Source organism: Ochotona princeps, chromosome 5, assembly GCF_030435755.1.
Source record: "Ochotona princeps isolate mOchPri1 chromosome 5, mOchPri1.hap1, whole genome shotgun sequence".
Lineage (NCBI taxonomy): Eukaryota > Metazoa > Chordata > Mammalia > Lagomorpha > Ochotonidae > Ochotona > Ochotona princeps.
The window spans coordinates 51520051-51531905 of record NC_080836.1 but is presented as its reverse complement, the minus strand read 5'-3'; positions in this window follow the sequence as shown (position 1 = coordinate 51531905).

Sequence of the window (11855 nt, the reverse complement as noted above, 5' to 3'; positions counted from 1 at the left end):
AAGCTGGCATGTTATAGGTGGCACCTAATAGGTGACATGGAAGTCCCAGGATAGCTTTACTACAGAGCCAAACACCCTTGGACATCAACTTTGTAAGATAAACTGTGGGCTCACAACAAAACTCAGCGGAAGTTACTATGGAGATTTCCCAAGTATCCCTGCTCTTTACTCTATACTCTTCAACAACGTAGTACAACTGAAGCCACACAGACACGTTGCTGTCACCCATAGCCCAAAGTGTGCCTTTGGGTAACATCTATGTGTTTGCCAAGAGTCTGAGTATACCTACACATACAAGTGACGGTACTTTGGAAAGCTCACAGAACACACAACACACACGGAGTCTCTGTGTATCCAGCCCTCACTGGCAGAAACTTGATGAGACTCAAGGTAGCAGCATCTTCAATCCTTGTCATCGAATTAGTAAGCTTTCTCCTTGTGCTCCAGTGTGGACTGCTGCAAACCCTGGGACGTATCCCCTTCCATCATTACCATACCACAGAGTATTCTCATTCCCCCAGAAATACCTGGGCTGCACCTGTTCACACCCTCCCAGGCCCTGGAAACCGCTGATCGCCCCAACCATCTCTACAGTGTTGCCTGGGCATGTTTTCAAAATCACAAAGGAATTCACCATCAGGAGTACAAGAAGAAAAAGGGGAATGAGAGGATGTGAGAAAACTGGGAAAGACCACTTAGAAATGATTTTATTTTGTACGTCATGTATGCTTAGCACGAAGAATTCCTCGTGGAAATGGATCCAAATGGCCTTCTAAAACCCACTGCCCAGGCAGATGACCCAGCCAGAATTGGACACCAGCCAGCCAGCCGGACCGTTGCTGCCACCTCGTGGCTGACGTGAAAAGTGCCGCCCGGGGCAGTCATTTGCTGCTACTTCGGCTGAGCTCGCAGATTACCTGGGCAGACCAAGGGCCTGCGCGACTTAAAATGGGGTGGCGGTGTTTATTAATCCACATTCGCATTGTTTTTTGACAGACAACCCAAGATTAAGGCTAATAAAGGACTCTGAGAATGTGGGCTCGATAATTTGCCTGGCGTGGGAACAAAGGCGAAAGTCGGTAAATAGTACCTGGATCCTTCGGTAATTACTCCATCTTATAAATTACTGTTTTCTCTCCTCCCAGGCCGCAGTCTGTCATTCGGCGAAGTATGATATATTAATTTTTAGCTCGGCGATATCCCCAGGGAGTAATCAGCCGCGGCGCTGCACAGGTGTTTCTCCAATGAGAAAGGTTACGATGGGAATTATTTATAAACGACATTAGCGCGCGGACTGTTAACCAGGTGGCTCCTCCCCGCTCATTAAGGATCAGGAGGGCCGAGTGGCCTAGGGACGGTGGTCCCTTACCCAAACAAGATGTCCTCCCCCCACCGTGGAGCTGTTAAATCCATCCCTTCCCACCCACTCACCCCCTTTCTTGTCCTGTTCCCCTTCCCCTCTAAGTTTTCTCTGCAGCGTGATTATTTTGAAACAGTCCAGCCCTACACAATGGCCTAAAGGTCAGATGGCAGCTGGGGCTGGAGCAAAGGCACCAAAGGATGTTGGGCTAAGTGCCTGGGACCCTGCCATGTGCGTGGGAGACTCCCTGGAGTTGCAGGCTCCTGGCTTCAGCCTGGTCCAGCCCTGACTGCTGTTGAAGCCACCTGGGGAGTGAACCAGCAGGTGGAAGATCTTTCCATGAATCTCTGTGTGGGTATCACTCTGCCTTTCAAATACATAAAGCAAATCTTAAAGACAAGAAGAGCATGGATTGTTGATGCTGTACCTGCTACCCACTCAGCAGCTCTCTGTGGGCCTCCACCAGGCCCCTCCTACCCCGCACCTCGTGGTCTCACCATCCTGACTCGGTGCTGTCCATCATCTAGCCATCATCTATCATCTTTCCTTCTTTCTCTTTCTTTCTCTTCCTTCCTTCTTTCTTTTAAAAATTTATTTTATTTTTACTTAAAAGACAGAGTTACTGAGCGAAGGGGAGGGAGAGAGATCTTCTATCTGTTGATTTACTCCTCAAACAGCCACAATGGCTGAAGCTGGGCCAACCCAAAGCCAGGAGCTTTTTCTAAGTCTCCCATTTAGGTACAGGGGCCCAAGGACTTGGGCCGTGCTCTGTCGCCCTCTCAGGGCATAAGCAGGGAGCTAGATAGGAAGTAGAGCAGCCAGGACATGAACCAGTGCCCATATGGGATTTCAGAGCCACAGGTGGGGGATTAGCCTACTACGTCACTGCATCAGCACCAATTCTTAATGCTTTTATCAGCACGTTCATATCTACACACAGTGTAGAGTGCTGCTTTGTGTTGTAACAACTTTCAGGGCAGGCATTTGGGACAACAGTGAGGACACCAATTAGGGTGCTGCAGCCCACATCAGAGCACCACCCTCCACTCCAGTGTCTGGCTGCTGTGTGCCATGGCAGGCAGCAGGTGGTGGCTCTGCTAGTTGGGTCCCTCCCACTTGTGTGGGAGATGTGGGAGGATTCCTGGCTCCTGACTTTGGCACCATTTTTAAAACTTACTTTCATTTTTTAAAAACAAGTGTTATGATGGTGAGAGTCATTCACTGTGATACTTCCCTGATACTGCTTTCTAACAAATGTTAGCCATAAGCTGGGTGACATATGGGGTGACACAAAAGAAATCTCTTCTCACAAGTTGGAGGCCAGAAGCAGGGAGTCAGGGTGTGGGCTGGTTTCCAGGAAGACCCTGCTCTTTGCCTTGTCTAGCCTCTTGTGGCTCCGCACAGTCCATGGCTTGTGGAACAAACTCCAGCCTCTGCTCCTGCCTTCACACCATTTCTTTTCTCTCTTTTTTTCCATCTTCCTTTCTGATAAGGATACTTGCCACAGGACTTCAGGTCCCTGTACCCAAGCTAGTTGATTCTCAGATGGTGACAACAACCAGAGCTGGGCAAGACTGAAACATTTAGGGCATCTTTGACTGCTTTTCCTGGGTGCATTAGCAGGAAACTGGATCAGAAGTGGAACAGTCGGGGCACAAATGGGTGACCCTATGGGATGCCAGTACCATAGGTGGTGGCTCCACCAACTGTGCTACAAGGTCTGATGTGGAGCCCTCCCAGATGAGACTCAGGGTGAGAAGGGCACAGGGATGGGGAGGCAGGAAATCCAGGTTCTGCAGCCGACCCTTGCCTGACCCTGACTTCCAGTCCCAGGAGCCTGTTTGCTTCCTGTTTCTCATCCAAACCACTTGACCTGGCTTACTAGGCAGGGGACACACAGAAATAAATCTTCACTGACCACTCCCTGGGTTTGGACTGGGAATGAACAATTAGAAAGACAATAACAGCATGCATTTTGGAGTTACTATAGTAAGTAGATGGACAGAAAATTTGAAAAATGAGGGCCCGGCAAAATGGCTCAGTGGCTAAATCTTCACCTTGCATATGCCGGGATTCCACATGGGTGCCAGTTCATGTCCAAGTGTACCAGCAACCCCACTTCCCACCCAGCTCCCTGCTTGTGGCCTGGGCAAGCAGTGGAGGACAGCACAAAGCCTTGGGACCCTGCACCTGCGTGGGAGACCTGGAAGAAGCTCTGGGCTTCGGATCAGCTCAGCTTTGGCTGTTGCGGCCATTTGGGGAATGAACCAGCAGACAGAAGATCTGTGTCTCTCCTCCTATCCATAAACTTGATCTACCTTTCCAATAAAAATAAAATCTTTAAGAAAAGAAAAATTTGAAAAATGAAAGCATAATGTGCCTTTAATCCCACTGGCTGACTCCTTGTATTTCTCGTGTGCAAGTTTTACGATTGTAATTATTTGAATCCAGTTCTGTAACTTGCAGTATAGCATCATTTCCCTTGTGCTATGTGGCATTTATAAATGAATTCTTTCTAAACTGTTATCTATTTCTTTCATTTGAGACAGAGCCATCTCCATCTGCTGGCTCACTCCCCAAGCATGCCTCCAGCATATGAGGTTGAGAGTCAGTAAACCAGTCTATGTTTTCAACAAGGGTGACGGGGTAGTTGAGCTATCATCGGTTACTTCCCAGGGTGAGCGTTAGCGGGAAGCTGGGTCCCTAACTCAGACACTCAACATGGGTGTCAGCGTCCCAAGCAGCGAACATCCAAGGCCAAACACCAACCCCAGTAACTTTTTCGAGTAAGATTCCAGTGTCTGGCATGGTGACTACAGTTAATAATACTGGACTGTATACTTGAAACTGGTGAAAGAGTAGATCTTAAATGTTCTTACTGCAAAAAGAGAGAGAGAGAGAGAGAGAGAGAGAATAGTAAGTGTTATAGGTGACAGATGTCCCGGTGCCCCAGGATAGCAAATCCTCACATTGTACATGTTAAATAGACATACTTTCATTTGTCACTTACATCTCAATAAAGCTGGGATGGATAAAATCAAGCAGGTCTCCTCCTGTCTATTTCACAGTACCTGAAACTGAAGCTCAGGAAACTGACTTTCTGAGCTCCCACAGTGAGTAAGTCTGGGGACCAGAAGGAAATCTTGACTTGTGCAATCATTTATTTATTTGCTTAATTTAAGAGGCAAAGAAAGAGGCGCAGGCAGACTGCCATCTGCTGGTCCACACCTGGAATGCCCACAACAGCAGAGACTGGGTTAGTTCAGACACACAGACCGGAACCCTGCCCGTCTCCCACATTTTGCAGGAACTCAATTACCCGAACCATTTCTGGCCCCTCCCCACCCACCAGGACCTGCTTTAGCTTGAAGCTGCAGTCAACAGCTGGCGCTGAGTCTCAAGCCCAGGCGCTTCAGGTTGGTATGTGGACGTCTGAACTGCTAGGCTAAAAGCCTGTCCCCATAACTGTGATTCATCATGTGTAAAGTGTTATCATTCTTACAAAATTTTCTCTGAGGATATGTCTAGTAAGACGTTCACATGCCAACATGTGATGGTCCATGGTTGCATAACAAACTACTCCCAAACAATGATGCCATTTGTTTTGCTCGAGGATCTGTAGTTTGGGCAGGGTTTGCAAAGGATGGTGAATCTTTATGCCCTTGCATCAGCTTGGGGAATTAGAGACCAGAGGCTGGGACCCTCTCGACTCACTTCCTTCCAGGGCAGTGGAAGGCTGCTGGCTGTTGGCTAGGACTTCAGCCAGGGCTAGGACCAGCACATCCGCACAAGTTCTTTCCATGGGGTTCCCTGGCTTCTGCACAGCATCGTGGCTGAGTTCCAAAGACAGCCATCTCCAGAGAGAACAGAATAAGGCAAAAGCTGTGCCCCCTTTTGTGACCTTGTCTGAGAAGTCACACGGCATGCCTTCTGACATTCTACTTGTCAAAGCAAGCCAAGGGGAGGAGAGTTGGACTCTACTTTCCATTGGGAAGAATATCAAAGAGTTTGTCAGCAGAATTGAAAACCAACACATGATTTCAACATGCCAGACAAGTCCAGGGATGGCTGAGGCCCTCTGAGAGAATTCCTTAGCTCCTCTCAAGCAGCAGACTGGGAACGCAGGGACAAGCTCTCTGCTCTCTGCTCCAAGCATGCCATGGCGGGACAATCAAATCATGACATACCAAAATGAAAACACCACAAACCACTGTGTCCAGCATCTAAATAAATTTGGGGTCGGGAGAGGAGCAGTGTGGTGGTATAGCACACTAATCTTCTGCCTGTGGCATCAGTATCCCATATGGATACTGGTTCAAGTCCCGACTGCTCCACTTCTGACCCTGCTCCCTGCTAATGGCTTGGGAAAGCAGCAGAGACATCATAAGGTCTTGGGGCCCTGCACCTACTTGGAAGACCCAGAAGATGCTCCTGGCTCCCAGCTTTATCCAGCCCAGCTCTGGTTGTTGCAGTCATTTGGGTAGTGAGCCAGTGAGGGAAAATATCTCTGCCTTTCCACCTCAATCTGTAACTCTTTCAAGTTAAATAATAATAATAAATCTTCAAGTGAATTTTGAGAAGCATAAAAATAACTTATCCTGACACTATTATGTCCTTTTTCGTCATGTTCAGTTAGTGTCATATTTCCCACATCAGTCTATTGAGTTTGACTTTTTCCTCATATTTGTCAAAAACCCATGAGCTTGCCCATTAGGTACAGTAGCAGATCTTTAAGGACAAGGAGGCTTAGCTGAATCTGTCTTTCTCTTGCCATAAAGTAACTACACAAAAATGGTTCAGTTCAGATCACTGTTGCCTGAGAGTACTCATGAATTGTACATTGTGGAAAATAATCATTTAGACTGTTACTCTTGAGAATTTACCACCCCGATCAGTAGCTTTCCAACGGCTTTTGCTGGGGGACCGGTTCCCTTGTCCCTCACTCCATGCTGTTCTGGCTAAGGGCTTTCAGCTCTGATCCATCTCTCACTCTCCTCAGTTGATCCTTTACCCTAGCCTTGCCCCTTTGGTCACCTTTGCAAAGCCCACCCACCTCCTGTCCTTTGTGGAGCCCTTTTTACCCAGATTAGAAAAGGTTTCCTCCACTCACAGTCCTTGAGAATTCTGGACAATTCCTTGCGGCAGGATGGAAATGGTAGCACACGTTATGGGGGCAGTGATGTTGCAGGTGCCTGGTGCTCCACTGCGCCCTTGGGTCAGTGCCTCTGAGTCATCCTGTGTACACAGACGATTTTCAAGAGCTCACTGGCGAGTACCCAAGGACAGACCTGTTTTTACAACGGGCACAGAAATGAAGTAGCTAGTCCAAGGCTACACTTCTTGGTCGTGCCAGAATTTTCACAAAAATCCAGCTCTTCCTGTTTGGCCCTGTTTCTCACAGGCTACACGCTGCCCAGTTTCCAGGAACTCCTATCACCTTTGGAAGCCTTGTGGATGTTTATGTCCCTGGGGATTCACAAAGCTGCCAAATAAAGGAGTCTTCAGGCCAGTCTGGTATCTGACCAAGCCCAGCTTTTGACAAATACTTAAGTTCCTTTCTCCTGATGTGAAGGAAACATTTACTCTACTTTTAAAAAATATGCTCTTCAACTTCTTGTTCACTTAGACTAAACAAAGATTTGGATGATGTCAACAAGCAAGTGGATTTCTGATCATGCCTATTTTAAAGTAATGGTAATGTTTTCTAAGACAAAAGAAACAAATATTAAATATAGAAAATGCAGATAGAGCAAACAAACAGAAACGTGCATGATTTTATCCAGCCCCAGAGGTACCCATTATTAACTAATGAACTATTTGCTGCATGATGCTTCGTTACACACACAAACATGCCTTCTATTTCCCATCTACCAATTCCTCTCTATGCTCTTGGTTTCTCTGAATCCTTTCTGAGTATCTTTCTCTGTTGTTAACTATTCGCGCATGACATAGCTTTTGTTTTTGTTTGGTGTGAGTTTGTATTTGGCCATTGTCTTTCTATTTACTGTTTCCAAAGACCAAGAAGATTTTCAAGGTTTGCCACACAATCACTGCCATAGTGGTTCTCAGTTGGCACCTGCACTCAACTTGTAATCCAGTTCTCCAGAAAGACAAGAGAGACAGACACACAGAAAGAGAAAGAGAAAAAACAATGACTTCCCATCCAAGGGGGTGTGAGTCCAGGTCCTCTTACCTCAAGGCTCTTTTCACTTTTCCTTTCTCCATCTGGGTGTTCAGGGCGGGTTTGTTGGGCCCAGTCTCTCCTGCAGAAAATGTACAGCTCCCTGGCTAGCAACTTGAGGGGGGCTGCAAACCTTAGTAGAAGAGGGGTGCTGGAGAAAGGCAGGGCTGCTTCCTGCCCTCACTTTCACCCCCGGGGAAGGGAACGGGACACAGGCCTGCCTTCCTGTGCGTTTGGCTGAGCTAGAGCCGGCCCACTCATGGTGCAGCTGAGCCAGTCCACTAGCTCTGCATCCCTGTTCAGAAAATTTCAGCATCTTCACCAGCCAACTCAGCCTTCAGGCCAAACTTGTATTCCCTTTTCTCCTTTGTTACACAGGAGGGATATTTGTGATGGTCTCAGCCTAGCCTTTGTGTGATGGATTCAGATTACTTAGATCTAAGAATACACAAAGCATGTATTTGGACTAGACTTCTGACTACCATTACACCTGCCAAACTGGGGAATTTGCTATGTCAGATTGTGAAGAGCAAACATTCTTACAGTTAAACAGGAAAAATCATCTGATCCTATTCAGTCTGAAAACCCACTAGCTAATACAATGGACCTTGAGCAAGGCAGGGATTGCCAAACACTTCAGAAAGCCCCAACTACCCCAAGCCCCACCCTTATGGATCACTCACTGGTCAAGTCTCAAGACTTTTCCTTCCTACTCCAGGAAACTCAAATTCCTCTCACACCACCCCGCCAAAGGGAAATGATGGCAGCTGACTCAAAAGTACAGCAGGGTCAGAACAAATGGGCATTTGTTCATCCAGTGGATGTCCTCCCTTTTTGACAAAACTCCTGTCCAGAATTGCAAAATAAATTAGATTTGCAGGGTGGGCCCCTCCAGTTGTGTTCTGAAATCCCTAACTTGACTCTGTGACCTTCCACCTGAATTTACCCAGCCTTATATGTTATGCCCTTGTGCGGAATGAGGGAGACCCTTTTCAGGAGATACACCTCCACCCAGTGATATCCAGGTAGATCATCATTAAATGACTGAAAACCAAAGGACTGGAGAAAATAATGAAGACAACCAGGAAAAAGGACACATTTTATAACAGGGAACAGGGACACAACTGACCACTGGCTTCTTGTCACAACATATTTTTGCATTTCAGAGTACACAGATTAAAAAAAGGTTAGCCTAGAATTCTATACTCATGGACTGCATTCTGAAGATGAGTGCTCCTTGGGCCACTGTCTGCTATTTCCCAGCGACCCTGGCAGGGAGTGGACAGCAAGCAGCGCAGCTGGGACTCCAGTATGGGATGAGAGCATGACCAGCTCGGCCACTGGGCCCCAGTGCCCATCCCACTGCTTCGTATCTTGAAAATACACATAAATAGTTAAAGCAAAACTTTCAACATTGGATTGTGAGTGTATAATATATGTAGTTATAACAAAAACAAGACTAGAATTATGCATCAGTAAATTATTATGTTGAGAATTTTGATACAATGCTAATTCTACATACATACTAAAGGTGTATGAAGAGTCATCACAAATACATATTATTAAAAAAAACTATGTATAGACTTCAAAATTTTTTGCAACTACTCTTTTTCCACAAAAGTTTCAAGGTACACACATATGGTGATCCAAGAAGCAGACACTAATCATTTAATGAAAAGAGGCATAGCAAAAAAATCTAATAGATTAAGTGAATTCTAAACAATATGCACACAACAGAGCGGAATAAAAGAGAAGCAAAAAAAAAAAAGACAATGAAAACTAATAGTAAAATCACATGATATTAGTAATTATGAACTGGATTTCATATGGATACCAGTTCGTGTACCAGCAGCCCCACTTCCTATCCAGCTCCCTGCTTGTGGCCTGGGAAAGAGGTAGAGGATGGCCCAGTGCCTTGGGACCCTGCACCCACGTGGGAGACCTGGAGGAAGCTCCTGGCTTCAGATCAGCTCAGCTTCAGCCATTGCAGTAATTCGGGGAGTGAACCAGCAGATGGAAGATCTTTCTATCTGCTTCTTCTTCTTCTCTATGCAAATCTGCCCTTCCAATTAAAAACAGACTCTTAAGGGAAAACAAAACTAAACCAATTCTCTGCTACTTGGAACACTTGGATCAGGTATTGCGAGGTGGCTGGTATTGATCCAGATCTTTTACTTCCAATCCAGCTTCCTGCACAGGTACCTGGGAGGCAGCAGAGGCCAGCCCAAGGGGGTGGGTTCCTGCACCCCTTTGGGAGACCGGACTGAAGTCCTGACTCCTGCTTTCAGCCTGACCCAGCTCTGGCTCTTAAGGATCTCTCCCACTATTTCTCGCTCTCTCCCCACTGTTGCTCTTTCAAACAAATAAATACATACAAAAGAACAATAAAAAAAGAAAGCCATAATAAATAAACTTCTGGAACAGTAGACAAATTGAAAACAATGAAGCTTGCTTGCAAAATAACTTTTATTACTATATAAAAACAAGTCAAGGAAAAATAGATGCATATTTTCTACAAAATTATAAAATATTCAAGATATTTAATATATTTGCATAAATGTGCTGAGATAAAAAGACAAAGACAGAAATCTTTTCCATTTAAAATTTTCAGCTACCTTGTAGGGGATTACAGAACCATAACTTTTCTTTTTTATATACTTTCTTATGTGTAAGACACAGCGGTGTTCTTTCAAAAGTGTGATGGCTGTGAAGGGCTGAGATGCTGTTTAGAAACAGCACAACTTCCAGCGAAGCCACAAAAGTACATGAGGCAAAGTGCATCGGAGGGCAGGCTGAGTCTGACACCAGAAGCCACACGCTTTGGGTGACGCTGATTCCAAAGAGAACATCCATTTGGGTTCCTCAGTGAACCCCTTGAGGGAGAAGGCTTGCACGTTGACTCTGGTGAATGCTAAAACAAAGCTTTCTTTTCTGAATTTAGATTACCGAGTAAGCCAAGCCAGGGGATCCTGGCAAATGACAGATAGAACCTATGATTATTTAGGTGCAGTTTCAATCGCTGTTTTGGAATTGATACCTGCGGCCTTCTTCTCCTCTTCGTCTTTGAGGGTTTTTTAATGAGAGTTTTTTTTGGAGGGGTGAAGGGGAGAGATGCTTTACATAGGAAATGTAGGCTTTGGAAAGATAATGGTGCAATTATCGTTAGAATTAAAAGCCCATGAAAAGAAGAGGAGTCTTAAACAGAAAGGTTTTCTAGAGATATTTTACAATGCATTGTTTTCAGAAAGGCTGAAATAGAAAGAAGCTCCTATAATATCTGTAAGATTACCCACACATTAGCCCAAAGCGCAGGAGAAGATAGCGGGCTGAGCTGAGGGGGACTGGGATCACCTGCCAAGGAGGTGTGCAAATGCCAAAACTGCAATTAACTTTGCACTGATGACCTCGTTCTTGGCCTCGATTCTCAGGGCCCAGTGTCTTTATCATTGACCCCCCCCCCAAAAACTGGTATTTTGTGGTACGCTTTTATGTGCTAAAACATCCATTTATCAAAACATCTTTGTGGGTGACCGTGCAGTTATTCCTTCTATTTTAACACCAAGTTCAAGTCCTGCCCTCCCTGGGGCAGAAGTTAACTGTGTTACTGAGTGTCAGGCATTGGTCCTTGTGCCCCTATGAATAATTTTGAAAACAGAAGCAACTAAGTTGGAAGGATGCACGCTGCAGCAGGGTAACTATGCCTGCTCACCTGTGGCATCTGAGATGTGTGTGATGGAGTGGCACTCACAGGGCTCTCTGGAAGCTACCATCGGTTACCTTCAAACACCAATGCCACAGGCACTGGTAGTGTTAAGCAAATTTGGTGTCAATGGTGCAGTTTTTCTACGTCTTACAACAGTTTAGTTTAAAGCTACAGGAAGGTCAAACATCAATCGATGAGAAGTACAGGCACTACTTAATTCTAGGTAGTGAAGTAAGTCGGCTTAGGGCCCAGACAGAGGTTCCCATGCAGGAGCAACGGTCAGGTGAGTCTCCATCAAAACTCAAAACACCCCATTCCTGAGCCACCACTCAGGAGGGATCCTGGCTTGCTGATGTCCTAGGGAGGAGGTAGGTGTTTCCTAGCTCCAAAGACCCTTTCATTAGCTTAGTTAATCTGAAAGGTACAGATGTTCTTGCCCAAATTTGTCACCAAGACACAATTTCAAGATCAAAGGAGCACCCAGGTAGGTCATGGCTTGCAGGCAGTAGCAGGAGCCCCATGACATATTTCCAGATATTGGGGGAGGGGAGGGGTGGTCCCCATTCACACAGGGACTCCAACCTTGGAAGAGAGCCACTGGTGTGTGGCCA